Here is a 23872-nt window from a genome sequence, read left to right on the forward strand (position 1 = left end):
CTCCTTATCCAGCCTGGTGAGAAGCAAATCTGTGTGTCTTGCAATGAAGTCTCCTATGACTAATATATTGGGTTTATGTTTAGGCCTTTGTGATTGAGAGACACAGGTGTGTGGACTATGCGTGGTATGTGGAGTGGAGGATTGTGGAGTTCGTGTTTGTTTTTGCCTCTAAGATCTCCTTTGTTTGGGTATGTTTTTGTTGAGAATCTCCACATATGTGGGTGTATGTTGTGCAGCTGTGGTGGTGTCTGAGGTGTAGCGATTGGGTTTATAATCTTCTCATTTCCAGATATACTGGCTTGTAAAGGAGAGAGCATAGACTCTAGATTCTTAATGTAATTGCATCTCTCACAAATTGTGTTCCTAGGTGGTAATAGTAGATGGTTGTCCATCTACACTGTCTCAGGATGCCCATATCAACCAGGCTGGCAGGAGAAACCATAAGAAATTATCCATCCATATTTGTCAGAAACTGAGGGAGAGCGGCCAGGGAGACCTAAAGAGTAGGCCTAAATCCAAAGTGCTTAAACCAAAGCTAAGAGACGTGTGTGTGTGTGTGTGTGTGTGTGTGTGTGTGTGTGTGTGTGTGTGTGTGTGTGTGTGTGTGTGTGTGTATATATATATATATATATATATATATATATATATATATATATATATATATATATATCTATATATATATATATATATATATATATATATAGAATAACACCTACAATTTAAACAGGCTAACCATAGGGGCTAAATGCTAATAAGGCATTTTAGAGGAGAGACATATGCTTATTACACATATGCTCTACTCAAAACTGCCTGCAGTAAGCCATTTACAGCTACATAAGTTAAAACAGCCACTCCAAGCCACTCATGTTGATAAACACAGCCCAAAAGCTCATGTTCTTCTATTGTGGTAGCCCTAAGTACTGGGGAGTTTAGTGAATAGGTAGTGTTGGTGGGTGTGTGTTTACATGCATGAGGCTGCATGTGTGAATGTTTGTCTGCCTGGATGTTTGCAATAGCAAGTTTAGTTAAGGAATAGAGTAGGATTATGTGTGACTCTCTGTGTGTCTGTGTGTCTCTCTGTGTGTCTGTGTGTCTCTTTGTGTGTCTGTGCATCTCTCTGTGTGTGTCGCTCTGTGCGTGTCCCTCTGTGTGTGTGTGTCTGTGTGTGTGTCTGTGTGTCTGTGTGTCTGTGTGTGTGTGTCTGTGTGTGTGTGTATGTCTGTGTGTGTGTGTGTGTGTGTGTGTGTGTGTGTGTGTGTGTGTGTGTGTGTGTGTGTGTGTGTGTGTGTGTGTGTGTGTGTCTGTGTATCTGTCTGCCTGTGTGTCTGTCTGTGCCTGTCTGTCTGTCTCTGTCTGTCTGTCTCTGTCTGTCTGTGTCTGTCTGTGTCTGTCTGCCTATGTCTGCCTGTGTGCAAGGGCTTTGGATATGTCATACCTTTGCACTCCTTTAGACAAACAAGCAAATCCTGCAACATAGAAAGGGAACTCCAAGAATGTGGAAAAAGGGACTGCTTGACACCAGAGATAACTCCAAAGTCATGAATCAGGGGGGGAATAAAGAGACACGAGGGCTAACTCTAAAAACGTGAATCATAGAGGACCACTAGACACCATGGAGAATTATTGTGCCTTAATGCATTTACAGAAGACATGGGAGCACTAACTATCAGGGATACATCTTCAATAACATTCTTCAGTGGTACATAAATATGGTGCTGAATGAGGGGAACACTAAACACCTGGGATACATCTTCATTATTGTGCCTTAACAGCACATAACTTAAACAAGATGTCGGTATGGGTAACACTAACTGCCAAGGAGGCTTCTTTAACCATACGCTTTAGTGGCACTTAAATATACAGTCAGATGGGGGGAACACTAGACACCAGACACCAGGGATATATCTTCAGCATCATGCCTTAGAAGCACTTAATAAAAAAAAAAAGTGGGCTGTGTAGGGAAACTTGACACCTGGAATATTCTACATTGTGTGCTTTAAAGACACATTTAAAAAATTAAAATACAAAGGTGGCGTAGGTTGGGAGTAATAGACACCAGGGATACTCTTAGTATCATAAATACACTAAAAATGATTCAAACCCTGCACCTCTGTATTACCACTAGACAAAAGAGCATGAAACTAATTAGTTAAAACTGAGGGGTAATGATTTTAAAATACAAAGGGGAGGGGAGGATATGAAAGCTGTATGCCTGATAATAGGAAACAGCAGTATTAACCAATTGCACTATCCAAAAAGTCAGTGTAGCAAGGATTTTCTGTTACATATAATTGTACTATCTCTGACATTACGCATGTACTGTAACAACCTGTGAGCTGCTAGGAAGAGAGATAGGGCACCTACAGAATACCTCTCAACCTCATGACACAAGAAATCTGGACAAAATCAATAACAATGGGGGTACAAAGACCCATGATTAGTGATGTACTTTAATGCTAGAATAACAGCTTTTGCATTAGCATATGTTGACTAACTGTCATTATTGAGTGTCTTCAATATTCAAATGATTTACCAAAAAAACACACATTGAGGAACAGAACAAAATTATTAAGTTAAACTAGACATTCATTACAAATTTGTATAGTTCAGAGATGTATCTGTACAAGACAATGGCAGAAGCATCCTGTAAAATCAAAGACAGTTGGGAGAGATGGTCGGGGTGGTCTGTGTGTGGGAGGCTTCAAGGCAAAGTCTGGAGGAATGCTATATGATGCCAGGGAGATTGTTTGAAATGTGACTCTGAGTCACCGAAAATATTAGTAGAACAACAGGTCTGGGCCTGTGAAGTAGTTTCTGCACAAAAAGAAGTATGAAACTTCAATATCTGGTACTATTTACTGACTAATCCTCAGAAATTTATGAAGGAAGAGAGACACATTAGCAGCAATGAAGAAATACCTCATTATCATCTAATGTACATGCCCTTGAGTATCTTAAGTAAAGCAAATGCAGATAAACACTTTCCAGGGGAGTTAACACTCTAGGCCCCTGCGTAATGTTGTCACTGTCACCTCTCCCTTTCCCTGTTTCACTCTCCCACACATATACACACAGTAAAGGTAATACAGACACACAAACATCACATACCGACATACCCCATACATGTCCCTGAGCTGTCAGAACATCCCTGATGTCTCTTTTCATTGCTTCTAATGTGTCTCTGAATCACAAATGTATGCATCATGGAAACATTTACCTCAGCCTTTACTGCAGCTCTGGGGTTCTTTCTGAATTCCCTATTATGTTTTATCTCTGCAGAATTCGAAATAAGGTTTTGGCTTTAAAACTAAAATGGAGTTCTATCACAAAAAATAAATGGTGGTTGTGAATCATATAAAGATCAAAACAGCAAGTGAGCTAAATAAAATGTTAGTGAGAATGGAATGTAACTAACCTATTGCACAATTGCACAACTGTTAAAGAATTTAAAGAGCTCTCTGATAAAATCAGTTTCTAATGACACCTTTAATTTTTTGACAATATGCACATTTATCTATTGTATCATTCAGTGTAAAGAAATATGTACACACTCAAGACAGAAAGGCATTTTTTGGTGTTCAGCATTGACTAACTTTTAATCAACTCAACCAACCTTCCTGACACATTAGAACTCTATGGATTTATACACCTTAGCAATACACCATCCAGGTACAACAAAACATCAAACAGGGAAACCATATTAGACTGGTTCTCCTCTCACTACCAAAAAGACATAGCAGCCTGTGATACACTACTAGACACACTAAGTAATCACTTACCAACATTTATAATTAGGCAGCATAAACAAAGACCATACAAACAGCAGCAATAAAAACCTGTCCAAGTTCAGACCTAAAAACCTATATTAATACCTTAAGACTTAAGACTTAAGACTTAAGAATGTCCCTAAATATACCCTATTATACACAATGCTGCAACATAATTCAACATAGGTTCATAGGTAGGGTACTAGGCTATCTGCCTGAAGGCATTTATAAGCCTAGCCAGAATGTGTTGGCTTTCGTCGCCCCCTTAGATTAGTTCCCCGTGCTTCTGTTCAGCAGAGCCACTGAAATGATCCCAGGGGTAAAATTTCTGTTTCCCATCCACTTGTCAAGGTTTCTCTTGAAGAGTGTTAGTGAGGAGCTTTGCCTAATGTAAACTGGAATCTTGTTCCAAAGCATGGGAAGTCTCTGGGACAGGAATCTATCCCTCCAGCACATCCTATTTATTGTTGCGGTGAGGTTTAGATCCCTAGAGCATGTTGCTTGAGTGGATAAGGTTTTCTTTAGGTGGAGCATATCCATCAATTCTAGGTTGGACATTGCCTTGTATGTCAGGCAGAGATCCCCTTTGAGTAGCCGGTATGCAACCGAGTACAGCTGGAGTTTCTTCAGTCGAGCTGCATAGGGCATCTGTTTGAGGCTAGTGATCCTCATGGTGAGGTACTTCTGTGGTCTTTCCAGCTGTTGCAGGTGTCTTGTAAGGTACATCCCAAATGGGACATTGTACTCTATGATGGGTCTGATGAGTGATGAGTAGAGGGGCACAATGACCTCTTTTGAGCTGGATGCGAACCCTTTTGTGATTAGGTGGGCCACATAGAAGGATTTTCTAACCACTTTGGCAATGTGATTATCAAAGGAGAGATTACTATCTACTTGAGTCCCCAGATACCTTATTACATTTTCTGTATTTAGGGGACTACCACCTATGTGGTAATTTGTGGATACTTTGTTTTTTCCAAAGGGAATGACTATGCACTTTTTGGCATTTAGCTTGAGGCCATGATTTTGACATCAGGTATCTGTCTCAGTGAAATCTTTCTGGAGGATGTCTGTGTCAGCCGGAGAGTCAATTATAGCCCCTAGTTTGCAGTTGTCTGTGAACTTGGTGAGCCATAGTCCTCCTGTGCTTGCCTGTACCTCTGAGAAGTATATGCCGAACAGGAGGGGTCCTAGGACTGAGCCCTGGGGAATGCCACGTGTAACCGGTTTAGAGTCAGACCTAGCTCCCACAACTCACCATGTGGGTTCTGTCCATGAGCCAGTTGGCAACCCATCTTGTGACGTAGGCATTTATGTTCAGGCTGGTGAGCTTGTCTATAATACCAGAATGGGGAATGGTGTTGAAGGCCTTTGCGAGGTCTAGGTAGGCTGTGTGTACCACCATTCCCTAGTCTATAGCCCTGGTAACTGTCTCAAAGAAGTCCATCAGGTTTAGGAGGCATGATCTGCCTTAACAAAGCTGAACTGGGTAGGGTCCAGTGTTTGGAGGTTCCCAATGTCTCTGTTAATAAGTTCCATAATGATGTGCTCCATAGCCTTGCAAACCAAGCTAGTCAGGCTTAGAGGGCGATAGTTCCCAGGGTCTGTTGTGGCTCCACCTTTGTGGAGCGGAATAACCATTGCTGTGCAACAGTCTACGGGTACGTAGCCTGTGGAGAGGCTGAGTTTGAACAGTGTGTTTAAGTGAGGGGTTAGTTCATCTTTGAGCTTGTGTAGGACGCAGCCTGGGACACCGTCTGGTCCCATTTATGCTGTGTTTTGGGCTTTGGAGAGGGCTGTTTTAACCTGAGTGTCTGTGATTTCAGGGGCTCTACATTCTTCTGCTATGGTTATGGGATGTTTTGAGGGTGAGAGGGGGGTAAAGTTTGCACTGAACCTGTCTGCCAGGATGTTGGCGATATCTGTCGGTTCAGTGTATTTTGTGCCATTCTGCACTAACTCCGAGCAGATCTGAGCAACACCACTTAGATTCTTGTGGTTATCTTTGGAGTCCTTAGCAATTTTTCTTTCGAAGCTTGCTGGTACTGATCAGGAATGTCTTCCCTTTTTGGGATTTTACTTTTTTCTGTACTAGTTTCCTCCTTCTATTGTATAGCTTGTTTATGGAAGGGGTTCGCCAGACTGGTTTCCTTTTCTTGGAGGAGTGAGTCTCAGTTTTGCTTGGGATAGCACGATCCATGCATTCTTGTAGGTGCCCATAGAATGCATTAGTAAAGGATTTTGCAGCTTGGACAGCGTTATCCTTTAGCATGGGGGCTTTGAAACTTTCCACCTCAGTCTTAAGCAACTTGAAGTTTGCTTTTGAAAAGTTTATCACGGTGGTTTCCTTGTCCGGTGGTGGGGGGTGGAATGTGGATATCCAAAGTGATTTGTTTATGGTCAGATCTAACCAGCGAGGGGTTGACCTCCAGTGTGGAACACCGGTCGCCCATGTTGGTGATGACTAGGTCCAATATGTTATCACCTCTGGTGGGAGTGTTGACCAGTTCATCCAGGGCGTTTGAGTCTATAAATTGTAGGAAATGTTGGGCAAGGGAGTTAGTACTTGAGTAGTTCTCCCAGTTAATGTTTGGGTAATTGAAGTCACCCAATATTAGGGTGTTTGATAGGATCTTTATGTTTCCCAGTGTTTCCAGAAATGCGGAATGGGGGTCCTAGGACATGGTAGGTGATATATAGCAAGCTACAATTTGAATTGCAGTTTTGCCCATTGTTAGTTGCACGTAGATGGTCTCTGAAGCATCATGCTGTGCCACTAACCTGGAGGTGTGGGTATCCTTGAATATGGATACGCTCCCACCTTTTGTACTTCAGTCCGAGTTCTGTGGCCAAAATGTATGGTATGAGTTGTAGCCTGGTAGTGCTGGGGTGCTCTCTGAAGCCTTAAACCAGGTTTCTGTTACTGCACATATATCGATTTTCTCCATACTGGGGAGTATCTCGAGTGCATGCATTTTGAGGTTTAGACTTCTGGCATTGAGTAGCATTACCCTCAGTTTCTTGTTACTTGTGCTATTTACAGTGGTAGGATTGTCTTTTGAGACTTGCCTAATAAAGGCACTATAGGGGTGGCAAGAGCCTTGGCCAGTATTCAAAAGCCTAAGGGTGACAGGTGCAGTCCGTCTCTAGCAAAGCAGCGTGGCTTGTCGAGCATGTCATCCCAGGAGGACAGACACTGGATCCCCTTTGAATGACACCACAAACTTAGCCAATTGTTGAAATTGATAACTTTTTCTTTATACCGTGGTATCGTTCTTGGAGAGGGCAGGATGCTACTCAGAGTCAGGGTCATACCGGCCTGGGCTATGTGATCAGAGAGCTCTTCCATGTCTCTTTTCATGTAGTCCAGAGAGGTATGGCTCAGGTCATTCACACCAACATGGACAATGACAGAGTCATATTTGTACTTGTTCTGGAGTGACCTGAGTGCTTGTGTTATGTGGCGGATCCTGGCACCCAACAGGCAGCTAACAGTAACCTTCTCCTTATTCAGCCTGGTGAGCGGGATGTCAGTGTGCCTGACTACAGAGTCACCTATTACTATTATGTTGGGTATGTTATTTTGCCTTAAGGGCTGTAATTGCGTGGCACACTGGTTTTGTGAAGTATGCGTTTCATGGTTTGTGTTGGGGGGTGGAGGTTGCTTGGATGTCTGCTTTGGAGGTCTCTTTTGCTTTTGCAGATTTTCATTTAGAGCCTCCGAGTATGTTTTTGTGTATTTATGTGTGTTCTTTGCCACTGCTGGTTTAATGGGTCTATGTGAGACTGGTGGTGTGATGCAAGTATTTCCCTTCTCCTCCTGACTGTCTGATCCAGTCTTGGGTTGAGAGAGCTTAGCCTCCAGTTTTGCTGTATAATTGCATCTCTCGCATGTATTAGTGTTTGGTGGAAGGAGGAGAGGGTTGTCTGTGTACATGAGGCAGTTGTAACATTGCATCAAAATGCCCAGATTCACCAGTTGGACTGAAGAGTATACCTGTAACTGCCCTTTGGACATGCCTGGATAGGTACAGTGAACTGTTTTACTGAATGGCTGGTAAGGTCGAATAGAGAGCCTTGCCCTTCTGTACAGTATAGGGGGGTCTATGCTAGGGTTTATAAATGCTTGCTATGAGTTTTGAGCAAGTGCCAGGCTGAGAAATGAATGGCTTGAGTGCTGAAGTTGAAAGTTTGTCTAGTTCCAAGTGAAAAATTGAAGAGGAGACTTTGTGGAGCCGGGAATAGTTATACCCCAGCTAACCGGTGCTGCCCGGCATGCAAAACTGGGCAAATGTGCTTTTTATAGCGGGAAATGAAAGAGATAGAAATTAGCCCAAAATGGCCAATAAGCTACACAATTCTGGGCTGAAACCACTCTTCCAGGGACAGATAGGCTGTTCAAAGCTGTCCTCCCTCACAGGTGAACAGAGAAACTTCCTTCTATCCAAGTAAGGTATGGGCAAACACAGAGATTTGTAACACAGCCTTGAATTCCACATTAACCTGAAAAATGGACTATAGTAGCTTAGAAAGGCAGAAAACAAGTTTTTTTTTTTGCTTTTTTTTTCCGAAAATAAAGCAGATACAATCAAAAAACACTTTAAATGCACAGAAAAGGATACTTATTGTTATATATCTCAGATCAGAGTTGTAGTCAATTCCCCTAGTAATAAAGTAGGAAGAAACACAAGTACAGTAAAGGCAGATGAATAAAGTGCAAATTCTTTTTATATATATAAAACAATAGAAAATGAACAAACTGATTTAAACAAGTTACCCAATTAACCAGAAAAAGCTCAAAACTGAGCCCTTTTTCAGCAGTCTTCAATCAGACAAGTTCTAGCTACACACTCCTGCTACTAGGGTGCAGGGGATCATTCTCCAAAAAAAGATGGCCTGGATCAGTGCTCAAGTTATACAAACAAAGCTAGATTCAGCAGGCCTGAATCTGGTCTATGCTACAGCAACAAGGCACACCAATTTCAGAAAGAAACAGTTCAAATAAGCAGGCACAATAAGCCTGTGACCAGAAATTCCCAGCAGAGAAGGGCAGAATCCAGCCTCTCCTCCCACAAGAGTGCAGACCACAAACCTTCTTAATGTAGAATAACTGGCCTGAAGCCCAAGTGCTTAAACCAGAACTAATACACTTTTAAAATAGCAGCCATTGAGCCTTCAATCAGCAATTCCCAACTTAGAAGGATGTAAGCTACCTGTCCTGCCACAACAGTGCAGACCACAAACCTTCTTAATGTAAAACAACCGGTATGAAGCCCAAGTGCTTAAACCAAAAGACTTAAAATAACAGTTACAATTTAATCAGGCTACTACCAAGCAGTAATAAATGCAGCAGAATAAATAAAATTAGGTACTTTTAAGAAGAGGCAAAAGCAAAATAAAGTAGAAGGAAGCACAAATACAGTAAAAGCAGATGAATAAAGTGCAATTTTTTATTGTTGTTAGTAAAGTGCAAGGAGAGATGAAGGAAGAACCTAAGTGGGTTGGCCATCTCAAATCTTCTCTCTGTATTAAGTAGAGTGAACACTAGACTCAGAATATGCTCTCACTGTACTTGGTTAAGTGAGCAAATGAGATAGACTCAGGAGGAGTGTTCAAATACAGACTTTCCTAAAATATCTAAACTATCAAACACCACATAGAAGCAAAATACTAAAGTTCTGTCCAGCAGCCTGGCTAAGGAGATACACTAAGGAAGTTATGAAAATGAGAGATAAAGCATGGAAAACCTGCACCAGTCATAAAACCTCACCAATTATCAACACTATCACTACATTAGAAATCAAGCAAAATACTTGAACAAACAGATTAAGAAATATTATTACCCCATATTTTAGGACACCCACATGTCCAACCCCAAAAATGTCCTGCTACAGGTAAATAGCTTTTCACTCTTACCTCACCAGACAAGACACAACATTAACTAGTTTCATATACCAGGATGTTAGGTCTCCTCATTGAGGAGTACCTGAAATTTAATCACCACATCCTGTAGACAACCTAATATACATTTTAGAAATTAGGATCACATTTTAGGATAAGACCTTGTTTCTCAGATATCGCAATTGCAAAAATTGCAGCAGACTATCTCCTGCCTACCTTAATCTATGACTCCCCTGTATTTATTTATTTTATTTATTTATTGTATTTGTTGACCAGGAAAGTCCACTGGGCCAAGAAGAGCCCATTTTCAGTGGAGGCCCGTGGATTAAAGCTCCACAGAATTATATAATTACAATTCAATAGTAATACATACATAAGAAAAAGAAACAATCTTGATACATAGAATGAGTAGAAGATAATTTGAAAAGAAAAAAAAATAGAACACTGCCTTTGCTATAATTACATTATCATAAAAATAATTTGAGTAAAAAAGGACATAGTAATTGCATTAATTACATACAAAACATTCCTACTATTTGTGATAGTTAAACTGTGTAAAGTTTGGGAAGGAAGTTATGTGCTGGGAAATTATGGTGGAGTACACACAGAAAAGTCCTTAGTGAATTGCAACAGTTAAACTGTGAATATAGTAAGGGAAGGAATTCAGGTGTTGGATTTGTTAGGTGGGGTACAGGGGCATAGCCAGTGACAGGAAAAGTGTAGTTTGAGGGATTTTTTGAAGGAAGGAAGGATTATTGATCTGAGTGGGGAAGGGAGATTATTCCATAACTTGGAGACAGAATGAGAGTACAGCATTTGGCCAGCTGAGAGTTTAGGCTTCTGAATGGATAATAACATTTTGTTTTCAGACCTGAGATGGCAATTTGGGTGTAAGTGGTCAGTATAGATGCGATGGAAGGGCAGGTTTCAGGTTGAAAGATTATCTTATGGGCTGTAGTTAGTTGTATGTAACTAAGGTGGTGAGAGGATTTAAGCCAGTTTAGTTTATGGAGAGATAAGCAGTGGTGGTTGGAATATTTTGCACTGGTAGCAAATTTAGCCACTTTGTTGTAACAAATGTCCAACTTCTTTTTTAAGGAGGATTGGAGGTTAGTGAGGATAGGGGCTCCATATAGAAGGGTAAAGAGGATGAGGCCAAGGTTTTTTTTTTTTTGCAGGGAGACTGAGGAAATAGTTGTGCCTATATAAGGCACCCAGTCTTTGATGTGTTTTTTTGATGTTATTGTGGAGGTGAAGGTCAAAAGTTAACTTGTCATCAATAACGACCCCTAGAAGTTTGGTGCTAGGGACAACTTCAATGATAGTCTTATTTTGGGCACTTACAGTGAATTGAGTTTTGTTACTAGGGATAGATTATGTAGGGGTAAATAGTAATAGTTTTGTTTTATTGGGGTTAAGAGCTAGGTGATTCTGGGACATCCAGTGCTCTGTGGAGGTAAATGCTTGGGTAAGATGTTGTAGTTCTGTGACAGATTTTGAGGAGCAGATGATGGTAGAGTCATCAGCATATTGGATGACTGTACTGTGTGTAAGAGTATTATGAAAGTTATTAACAAATATACTGAAAAGGAGTGGACCAAGTATTGAGCCTTGAGGAACTCCTGTTTTAGTATTTATAAATGAGGAGGAGGAGTGCTGCCACCTAGTGGATTGCTGCCTGTTGCTGAGATAGTTGGTAAACCACTGTATGGTGGAGGGAGATAGGTTAAGGCTGGAGAGTTTAGTAATTAGTAGAGAGTGGGAGATGGTGTCAAATGCCTTAGATAAATCCAGAAAAGAGAGCAGAGACTAAGGAGCCAGCATCGCAAGCTCTGTTTACTGTGTCTAAGAAGGATATGAAGGCTGTGTTTGTGCTGTATCCAGGTCTGAATCCATGTTGAGTGGGGGAAAGCAATTGGTGTTTTACTAGATGCCTTGAGAGTTGGGAGTGGATGCATTTCTCTAATATTTTTGAGATGGGTGAAAGAATGGCAATGGAACGGAAATTAGAGATGTCAGGATTATTGCCTCCTTTGTGAAGAGGGATGACAAAAGCTTTCTTCCAGATATCTGGTACACATGACTCTTTAATGGACCTGTTTAGGAGAATGCTGATTGGATAAGCAATGGAGGGAACTGCTATTTTTAAATATTCTGCAGGTAAGTTGTTAGGGCATTTGTGCAGAGTTTTAGTTCATAAAGAAGCTTCTGAATGGTGGCTGTGGGAATGGGTGATAGTGAGAATGTCGTTAGGGGATTTGAAGGTTTAATATTTGGTGGTGTTCCTAATGGGTCTGTATTGGTGAGAGGGAAGTTAGTTGTAAGTTTGGCGATGGTATCTATAAAGTATGTGTTGAAGAGTGAGGCTAGTTCAGAGGAAGTTTTTTCTGGGTTTGGGCATGGGGTACTATTTGTTCCTGGGTGGAGGAGGGTGTTAATTGCTCCCCAGAATTTTTGTGGATTTTGTTTATGCTGGGCTTGGAAGGTTTGTATGTATTCTTTTTTTGGTTTTAACAACTAATTTTTTAGCCCGATTCTGAAGTTGTTTATATTTCATGAGATTGGTGGGGGGTTTATTTTTTTGCCAAGTTTTCCAGGCTTTGTCTCTGGATGACATGACTTGCTTTGTGTTCTTAGCTAGCCAGGAAACATGTTTAACTTTGACTCTTTTTAATCTGAGAGGAGCAGGACTATTTAGAGTCCTGAGGAATGTGGAGTTAAAGAAATCCACAGCTTCATTAAGAGGGAGGGATTTCAGTGGGCTCCAGTTTATTTTTTTTCATGATGTCATTGAGGGTGTTTTGGGAGACGTGGGATAGATCTCTGATATACCTTAATTGGTGATTGTTAGGTATAGAGGTGGGCTTATGAATGCTGGAGCATGGTCACTAATGCTGGGAGGGAGAGTGCCTGAGGAAGAAATTTTATCAGGATCAGAAACCGGGATCCAATCCAAGGTGGATCAATTGTTTCCATTTTTGCCAGGTCTGGTGATGTCAGAGATTAGCTGGGAGTAACAATGGAGGTGGATGTTTATAGAGGAGTTTTTATTGGTGATATCTACCCAGTTGATGTTAACGTCACCTGGAATGATAGTTTCATGTTTTATATTATTGCTAGTCCAGGCTAAAATGTCTTGAAGAACTGGAGCATTGTTGCCTGAGGGTATATATATGACTATGATGCAAAGGCTTTTGCATTTATTGAGTTTAAGGAAGGAAACTAGTAGGTCAACTGAGGGAAAGGAGGGAATAGGTTTAGTATATGGAATAACAGTGTAAGTGCTTGGGAATAGTAAGGTGACACCTCCACTTTTTTTGTGAGGTCTGTCTGTTCTAAGGCAGGAGTAGATTCGGGGTAAAATTTCCGAATCTTTGATATATGGTTTTAGCCATGTTTCTGTGATGGCAGTAAAGTCTGGTTTATGTTGACTTAACCATGCATGTAGTTGGGGGAGTTTTGATTCTGATGCTTTGAAGATTAATAGTGGTGATATTTAAAGTTTTGGAAGTGTGGAGAGAATTATGAGAAGGAGGAGAGGGGCCTGGCTTAGAATTATGAGAAGGGGGAGAGGGCCTGGGTTAGGATGTATATCTCCACAAAGGACTAGGTTAGAGAGAGAAGAGGCATTGCTAGGGAGGGGCAGTTTCTTGCTGGTGTTATAGTATATATAGAAATGGTAGCTGGAAGAGTTATTTTTTGTGGAGAGCAGGGTGAATTTCTTCTTTAGAATTAAGTCCATTTGGTACAAACTAGAACAGATAGCAGTATAGCTGGGGAGAGCCTTAGAGTTGAGAGGTGTAGTGGGAGAAGGTTGAGGAGGCAGGTGGGTTGTATGAAATGATGTTAACCTTAGTAGGATAGAGAGGAAGATGGTGACTATGAAGAAAAAGATGTTAAAAAGCGACATAGCTATATATAATTAAGTATGGGTGGTTAAAGTGAATGTTGAGTATGAGTGTGAGAGGAGTATATTGGTAGTGTAGCAGTAGTTAAAGCATTGAAGGGTAATGAAAAGTATGGAGGAGTATTTGGATTTCAGAAAGCGGTATTTGGTTATGTGTTGTGAGAAATAGGAAAAGGAGAGGTGTGGAGGGAGGTAGTGTGATAAGGTAGTTTAAGAGGAGAGAGTGAGGGGTGGGGTTGCTGGTAGTAGTGCAGAGGGATTAAACAGAAATGGGAGGTGTTAGGAGTGCGGGGTGTGTAGATTGGTGGGTGGGGAATTAAGGTGTGGCCAGGCTAACTATAAAGGAAATTGATATGGTGGGAATGGGGGTAGGGTAGGGGAGTGGAGTGAGCCTGAGCGCAAGGAGGGGGAATGGAGCGGGGACCAGCCGAGCTGCAGGAGTTCCGTTTTTGATTAAAAATAAAACAATCAGGAGAAGGTCACTTTTAGGTTTATCCTGGTTAGTAAACTATTCATAGTTTATCCAATCATAAAATAATAGTCTTAGCAAACAATTTAGGGGTAGACTTTTCACTGGTCAAACTTATCTTAGTATTGTAAGCAGATAAGTATATCTAGCTTTTTTAAGATCTCAAGCTTATTTTAATGTAGAATTCTAGGTGAACCTAGGTTCTGTAGCTTAGACTATACTACCATCTAGGGTAGAAAATTGAGAAGAACATGTCCTAGTAAGGAGCTTTCGAAATTGAAAAGCAATAAAAAAGTTAAAAGTCTGGGTTAAGGGCCAGTCCATGCAGTGTGCTAGCCATTATTAGTGGTACAATGAAAAATTCAGTACAGTAGAACTTAGCACAGTACACAAATAATTATAAACCTACTCTTCTTTTAGTGAAGAAACTTGGACACCCTTGTAGACTTCAGCGGGACTGGCACTAGTTATCCTCACTGGAGAGGTCACAGGATACTGGACAAAGTTTGTTCAGGGGAGAGTCCTTTTCATAAGGAATAGCTGTATTTGTCTTCTTTTAGTGAAGAAACTTGGACACTCTTATAGACTTCAGGGGGACTGGCACTAGTTATCCTCACTGGAGAGGGCACAGGACTCTGGACAAAATTTGTTCAGGGGAGAGTCCTTTTCATAAGGAATAGCTGTATTTGCAGCAAGCATGGACCGCAGGGATCTGATAGTTGACCAGGTGGGGAAATCTTAGCTCTACTCAAGCCTCAAAGCTAGAGCAAAGCTACAACAAAGTGGCTAAAGCCACTACTAATCAGCCATGAAAATCTCACCAATGTATCACACAGTTAAACTGATTAGAACTCAGCCATGCTCTCACACACTCACAGCTAACAAATCACAAAATAATCCAAACGTGCACAAGCTTAGAAAATATCCACATTCTCCTAAAAAAAACTTACAGGACCACCACTCGAGCCTCTTTGCATGATACTATAACTACACCATATTACATTTTACTATACTATACTGTGATCTTATACCTTCTTGTTCACCTCTTGCTTCCACAATCACTTTTCTTAATGCATTTCCAAATTTATGTCTACCTTATCTCACCTTTATCCATTAACCTTCTATTCTTCTTCCATAGTCTATCTAAAATTGTTCTGCAGCTTATGGTCTTCAAACAAATAAAACCACTGCAAATATTCCTGTTTTATGAGCATACACAATTTAGCAAATATTGTAGTAATTACTTTTTCATTGTCAGTTTACCATTTGTTTCAGTATATAAGTTTTTTTTTTCTGAAATGTCTGCATTTATACATCTGTAGATAATCTGTACTGCAATATCTGTAAAACGTCTCTTCTCAGTAATTTTCTTTTTCATTGGAAAAACAATGCAATGTTGTGGAGGTTTTCTCCCAGTACCGTACTGAAAAGCAGTTTGCATATTGACTTAGATTATCCCAGTAAACAAATGCAAAATAAATAAATTAATTAAGGAATAAAATAAAATGTATGTATTATGTACAAACCCATTAACTGTTGAGATGCTGGTTTCCATCCACAGATATACTCAAAGTTAGATTATCCATCAGCAAAGAAATCAACAATACCATGTTCTACAAATAAATACAACTGTAAGACAAAATGGTAGATTTTGGCATTTAAATAAATACGTTATTATGTATAAGACCAGTAACTCTTGACTTGTTAGCACTCAAGGCTAAACTGTCTGCTGTATAAGCTGTTTTTGTTAGCATGTATAAGTTATACTAATTGAAAATGACTGCTTTAAATGCCCATGAACGTATATTTCCTGTATTTGCAAGGCACATTTTTAATTACCTGAGCAAGCAGATAATCCTGCCTCTCCAACAATGCAGAGTAAACTTGCCTTTCATTGACACACTAGTGTGTATTCTTAAAACGTCTCCCTCATACTGAAGGCATCCAAAATAAGATAGACGATGTAAAGCATGATGTTTCCACACTTTGTTTACTTGTCATGCATTAGGTCACCTCCAGCCTTAGTGGAAACCCTGATAATGAAATGCTCAAGAATATTCATGTGAAACATTTTCACTGTAAACCAGAGTTTATGTTTCCGAGTCAAAGTAATCTGTGATGGATTTTCAACAGATCGTGTCTTCTTTCTTTTGCAATTTTGCATGGCATTATGAAGTATTAAGCTAACCAAATGGTTGATTTCTTTGAATCATAATTTTAAACTCAGTTATTCTTTGATAATGCTAATCTCTGTTAGAAAATGGGCAAACTGTACATCAGTACCCTGACTGAAGAACAAACGTTCTTCAGCAGGGTATTAATGTACAAGTAATGCCCACTGAAAAATGAATCTGCCACTTCATGGCAGCATAGCAAGCTGCCGTGGAGCTTGGAATGAGAAAATGGAAAGGCTGACATTATTTTACCCTTGCTAAGCAACACTTTTCCTGTTTAAGGACTGTAAAATAATAAAAAAAGTGTGTATGTGTTTTTGTGTGAAAGTGTATTTGTGTATGAGTGTCAGACAGAGATCAGTTGAGCTACTATTTTACACTCGCTAAGCAGCCCTTTTGCTGTTTAGTAAGTGTAAAATAAAATACAAGTAAAATAAAAAGTGTGAACGTGTAAGCCTGTATAACTGTGAGTGAGAGAGAGAGATCGGTTCGGCTACTATTTTACACTGGCTAAGCAGGGCTTCTACTGTATAATAAAAAGTGTGTGTGTATGAGACAGAGAGAGAGTGTATATGTGTGTTTATGTTGCTGTCTGCACACCCATGTGTGTGTGTGTCTGTGTGTGTGTGTGTGTGTGTGTGTGTGTGTGTGTGTGTGTGTGTGTGTGTGTGTGTGTGTGTGTGTGTGTGTGCATATGAGAGTGAGTGCTTGAGATGACTACTGGCAGCAGCAGCATTAAAGAGTTTTACAAACCTCTGCACCTTTATGCTGAGGAAATCTGGATAAAGCCTAAAATAAAGGGGGGAGCAAGGCTCTAAAATAGAAACTTAATTATTGCTCTCATAAAATTACAAAGCTGGTAAAGTAAAGGATTTAAGTTAGCATGAATTTTCTGAAGTAAAAAAAAAAGTCTGAAGCTCAAATGTATGTCATTATTTAACAATTTCAATCTCCAGTGACTGCCAACCAAACAATTTAGGAGTAAGAGACCCAAAAATAAAGTAAATAACCCAGATATTTTTAAATGTTATATTTTTGCTGTAAAATGCTTCCTCCAGCCCCTTTAACATATACTACAACAACTTTGAAACATTAGCCGGAGGAACTATTTTACATAATATATATATATATATATATATGTGTGTGTGTGTGTGTGTGTATGTGTGTATATATATATATATATATATATATATATATATATATATATATATATATATATATATATATGTGTATAAAGTAAGTAAAACACAACAATTTTACAGAGAGCCCATTCTCTAAGCGTAGTAATGCCTGACAGGGTATGTATTAATGTGTTCATAGGTTCATAGATGTGTGCTAAGCTAATGGCCCTGGAGCCTTTACAAGCCTAGCCTATAGGATTACCCTGGCATAGTGCCACCCGACCTTAGTTCCCAGTGACTCTATTGAGTAGAGCCACTGTAGTGATCCTGGGGTGGATTTTCTATTTCCCATCCACTTATCAAGATTTCTCTTGAAGGGGGGGGGGGTGGAGCCAAGATGGCCAACTGATAGCAACAGTTTTTCAAAGCTCCATGAAATTAGTATAAAAAAACGGGAAATAACTTATTTTATTTTAGCGAAAATACTTAGAATTGATAGATTAAAGTATAAACTATATTATTAGTAACTTTGGTGAACTTAGGAACGTTTTTTTCCTGTCAAATTATAAAGGAGAATATATAATTTGTGGAGATGAGCACTTCGAAGACTTCTCACTCTGACATGGCTTTAAAAAAAGAAATGGATGTTGAGACATCTGCTCTATAGGAACTCTCACTAAAAATTGATGATTTTAAGGTGAATTTACAAAACCTCAAGGAAAATTGTCAGAAACAAACAGATTCTCTCAAGGAACTTATACAGCAGCATCAATCCAGGATAACACCCTGAATTATGTTGATGGAAGACTGAAGGAAGAAGAAAGCCAGACAGATTTTCTCATCAAACTAAACATTTTGCTTCTCAATAAAGTGGATGATCTGGAAAACAGGAAGAGAAGGTCAACTATAAGGATTTTTGGCATCCCTGAGAGAGCTGAAGGAGAAGATATAATTTCTTTCCTGAATACCTGGATTCCAGAGATTTTAGATTTAAAGGAGGGTCTGTCCTTTGGTATTGAAAAGGCTCATAGAGCTTTAGGAAAGCCAGTGTCAACATCCTCCTCTACTCCTCCCAGACCAATAATCATAATGTTTATTTATCTATTTTTTATTTAACATTTGTTGACCGGGAAAGTCCGACTAGGTTCCACAGAGCCTGTTTTCAGCGGAGAGATGCTCCAGACCCATGTCTTTAGAATGTGGGAGGAAACCGGAGTACCTGGAGGAAACACACACGAACGCAGGGAGAACATGCAAACTCCGCACAGAAGGCACCTGAGCCAAAAATCGAACCAAAGAACCTCTTGCTGTGAGGCGACAATGTTAACCGCTGCACCACTGCACCACATAAAGTTTCTATCTTATTTGGACAAGGAGTTAGTCCTAAAATCTGCCTGGAGGAAAAGTCCATTAAAATTTAATCAAAACCCAAGTAGGTTTGATAATGACTATTCTACCAGGGTTTTGGAACAGAGGACAAATGCTTGGCCATTAATAAAACTGTTAAAGCAGAATAACATCAAAACTCAGCTTGTCTTTCCTGCCAGAATAAAAATGTTATATCAGAATGAAATGCGATCATATAATGCCCTAGAGGAAGCCTTTATTAAAAGCAATAACATTATTTCCTTACCTGAATATATGTAATGGGCATCTGCATCTCTGAAGAGAGTTACTGACAAATATTTTTGGACTGATGTTAAAAAGAAAAATCAAAAAACTTGAGTCAGAGATTGCTGTTCCTACTAAATCTCTCAAAGCATCTACTGCAACTGGACTTTAATTTGTTTTGTACTTGCTAAATCTTCAAATAAGGTATGTCATGACAATATTTTTCTTATTGCTTTTCTTTCTCTTTTTGCTTTTTCATTTCTATACTTTTTTTTGTTCATATACAAATTAAATAACTGTTTATGCTTTTAGTATATTCGTATAATATTACTGGTTTACTGAGTGATATAATTGAACAGTAAGCTATCTTTGCTTTTATGACCTTAAGATGACATACTTTATTTCAAATAATATATAGCCCTTTGCCCTGCTAAATGTTCTTCTGAGTTATTACACAGGGATAGTCACTGCTTAGATTAATTTATCAAAACTGTTTTGGATACATGGGCTAACAGGGCATATCTATGATTTAGTATATATTAATTAGTTTCTTTAATATTTATAACTTCTGATTGTTTCAGAATATATATTGGTACCTGTGTGAACAAAAAGCTGTTTGCCAGCTCTTGACATAAATTGGTTCTCTCTGACAGTTATATGCTTGTATGTTTTATGGCACAAGGTTTTTAAATGGTTACAAGTTATGTTTCCTGTAGAGTTTAATGTTAAAGTTCTGTTTTCTCTCTCATTGGCATTGAATGTTATTTTAATGTTTGGAAGCATCTGACAGATAAACTTTGCATTTGTTACTGTAAATACGCAGACTTTGTGATACAGTTAAAGTGAGGTCAGGAAACTGTACTGTGTAGTGTGCTGGGCGGGAAAATGTCAGTTTGAAATTAAAGAAGATAAGCTTTCTTACTTAGCTAGTCATCATGCAATCTATGCATGCAGGTCAGATTAAATTACATCTAATGTGTATATGCAAGCCTAACTGTGAATGTCAACTCTCTGATTGGTTAATATAGCATAGTAGGCTTCTTTTACAAGAATTATGAGCTACAATGTCTGCAAATATATTAATGGTTCCCTTTTATAATAGTGACTATATTTTGTGATCAAATATATACAGAAATGTTATTTTTTCTTGTAAACAGTTAATTATAGCTACTCTCTCTAGTGAATATACTGGAGTTTTCTTTTTTAAATAGATCTTTATAAATAAATTTCCTATACAGTTAGCAAGTGTTTTGTATAGGCTTATACATTTACAGGAAATGCTTATGACTAATGGTAATAACTGTAAGGATACTCAAACACCATGCTAAATCCTAGCAAATATATGTATGAATAATTTTGATTATAAAGTCCTAAATTTAAATGTAATCTCATTAGATATTAATAAAGCTTTTGATTCGGTTAACTGGAACTATCTTTCACTAGTTTTAAAAGAATATAACTTTCCTTCTAATTTTAATAATCTTATCCAAATACTATATGAAAAATCTACTGCATATGTTAAACTGGGATCATATAGATCAGGCCCTATAACAATAAAAAAGGGAACTAAACAAGGTTGCCCTTTATCACCATTGTTATTTGCATTACTCATAGAACCCTTTGCAAATCAAATCAGATCAAACAATAACATAAAGGGCATTTGTATTAATAAAATGTTAAACCTTAAAATCCAACTCTTTGCTGATGACATACTATTAACTCTCTCAGATGCAAATGAGTCTTTGAATGCTCTATTTAACTCCATGAATAAATTTCAAAATATTTCAGGCTTAAAATTTAATGAAAACAAAACTAAAATTATGCCCTGTAATTGTAAAAAAAAAATAATATAAACAAAAGATTTTCCAAATATATAGTAACAGAAAGTAAATTATTATATCTGGGAATAAATCTACTCAATGAATTAACAGATTCTCTAATATTTAACTATAATAAAATACTAGACAAAATAGAACAAACAATTGGTTACTGGAATAAATATATCTTTTCAACAGCAGACAGATTATATCTTATTAAAATAATCATATTCCCCAAAATATTATACTTAATACAAAATTTTTCATTGCCACCTCCCAAATATATTATTCAAAGATACAATAAACTAATTTTAAATTTTCTATGGTTTCCAAATAAACCCCGTATAGCCTTAAATAAACATTTGCCAGATTGGGAAGATGGTGGAATTAATTTACCGGATATTGATTTATATATTACCTCATCTGTTATTAAAAACATAACACTATGGTTAAATAATTCATACACACCTATATGGAAACAAGCCCATGAGCAGATTTACATATAAATCAATTATAATCACATACAAGACAACTTAACAGTAATACCATCACCCCTTATATAGATGTTAAAAGATTATTTTTTAGGGAAAAGGAATAATATTAATAAATTGCCATCAAACTATGTAAGTTCTACACTTTCGGTGTTCAGAACATATATAAACAAAATACCAAATATTAATTCTTGGATTTTTCTTATTTTCCCTATAGCTTTTACACCAGATATTCTAGATACATTCCAAATATCTAAAATAAATATACTTAAAGAAGAAACATTACTCTTTTGGCATCAACTTATAGAGAAAGGGAAAATTCTAACAAAGGAACAGATAATTTATAATTATAATATAAATAAAGACAATTGGCTGTTTTTACAATATCTAAGGCATTTTCTTATAAATAAAATAGAACAAATGCAACCTTCAGTTAGACATGAAACTCCAAAACTCATTGAATACCTTATTCTTATCACAAAACAGCCTTATCAGGGTACAGGTTATTTGTCTAATATCTATAAAATTGTTAAAAAAACAAAAAACTATCATGGAAAATCATACTGGGATTATTATACTTTAATAAACAACCATCCTCCAGCTGAAGAAGAAAAAAGTAATATTCTAAAATCTTCCAAATTTTCTACATTATCAAAATACTGGCAATTATTCACTTGGAGATATCTACACAGAAGTTTCTATACACCACATAGGTTAGCCAAAATGTATTCTATTGAAGATCAATGTTGGAGATGCCATACCAAGATAAAAGCAGATTGGCAGCATGTTTTTTATGAATGTATATGTCTCAATATGTACTGGAAATCCATTAATTATTTTTTTCAGACTGTTTATAATGATAATTTTCAATTAACAAAGTCTTTAATTTTATTCAACTCTCCTATTCCAAACTGTGTACCAAAAAAAGACACTAAAATCCTATGGTCACTATTGGCAATTTCACGTAAAATCATAACTATACACTGGAAAAATGAGGCTTCGCCTACGTTCAAGGAATTTGAGACTTTAACAACAACAGTTGCTCACATGGAAATATTAACAGTGAAGAACAGAACTAAAAGATCTTCTTCTTACTATTACTCTTGGATGAAAGTACTGGAAATACTTGAAAATATCGAAGAAGATATATCATCTTATGTTTCCAACTTTATATAATATAGAATTTCAATGTTATTTGCATAGACACCAATGTAAATAGTTATATAATGGTTTGAAGTTAGTAATGCTTTAGAATTATAAATATGTTATTTATCTTTATTTCATGTAATGTTTAGGACATCTTATTTGAAATAATAAAAAAAAATATTTAGTGAAATAATTTTGATTGAACTATAATTACTTTGCATTTAATATGTTGATTTCCTTATTGTATCGTAGATATTATTTATATTTCAGATGTCATGTTTTCAGTTAGTATAAAGTCATGTTTTTTAGTATATTAGCACTTTATGACAGGGAATGAGCTCAGTAATATCTATGACTTGTGATAACACAACAAAGTTATGAGTTTCAGTATTACCCTATTACTATGGTAGATATTTACAGCTATCTCTGTCTTAATTTTGTCTTTGAGTCATTCACTTTTAAGACCTGTTATCCATAGTAATTTTTATATAAATAATGATTTTTACTAATTTTTGTCATTTTAACTGCCAGTAAATCATTATTGATTTTAGTCAGCTATTTAAACATCTGCTATTCCAAAAGTTTAGGAGTTAATTAAGGACAAATATGTCTTATGGAATATTTCTAAAAATCGATGTTAACATCTTTTGGGAATGACACACACTATGTGCTAACACCCAATTCTCGTGAAGTTTTTATTTAGTGGGAGTTTGTCATGATAAGATTTATTCAGAGGGCAAGTAAATACAAATGCTAAATGATTCTTTGATTTGTTCTGCCATTTTGAAGTTTTTATTAGAACTAATACAGATGGCATGCTTAGGTATTTGGGGTAATCGTTTAAATTGTTAATAAATAATTAATAAAGTTAATGTTTCCTTAGTCTATTAAGCATTAAATTCAGCTTATATATATCCTAATATGTATCTTGCTTCCTTAGTGAATAATTTCTGCATAAATGTTTAATGTTCCCAATAATAGTGTATGTAACTCATCTCTAAAACCTAACTGGAATCAATATCTGATTAGTTGTTTATCACTACTATTTTTCTTTTAATTTATAATATATTCTCCATTTTTTACTTTGTTTTCATGGGCTCGAACCAACAAAGGTTGATGGTTGGGATAGGTAGTCTAGCAGATTTTGTTTTGTTTGCTAGATTAGGAATGTATCTCATTCCATGTATAGGGTGTATTAAAGTTTATATCAGAGTGAAATATGCTATTTTTTGTTATTTAACTGTTTTTATAGTTTTTAAATGCCTGACACAATTGTTTTACTTTTATCTTTCATGGGGAAAGTTATTTGGATTGAGGTAAATAGAAATACAACAATTGCTATTCTATTGTCTATTCAGGAAGAGTATTATGTATACAGGATTCTATTAATACAAGTTCCTTTATTATTTATCTTTAAATAATTCTGATATGGATTTAACTTTGACATCCTTAAATACTAGTGGCTTAA

Source organism: Protopterus annectens, chromosome 4.part0, assembly GCF_019279795.1.
Source record: "Protopterus annectens isolate FY-2018-M chromosome 4.part0, PAN1.0, whole genome shotgun sequence".
Classification (NCBI taxonomy): Eukaryota; Metazoa; Chordata; order Ceratodontiformes; family Protopteridae; genus Protopterus; species Protopterus annectens.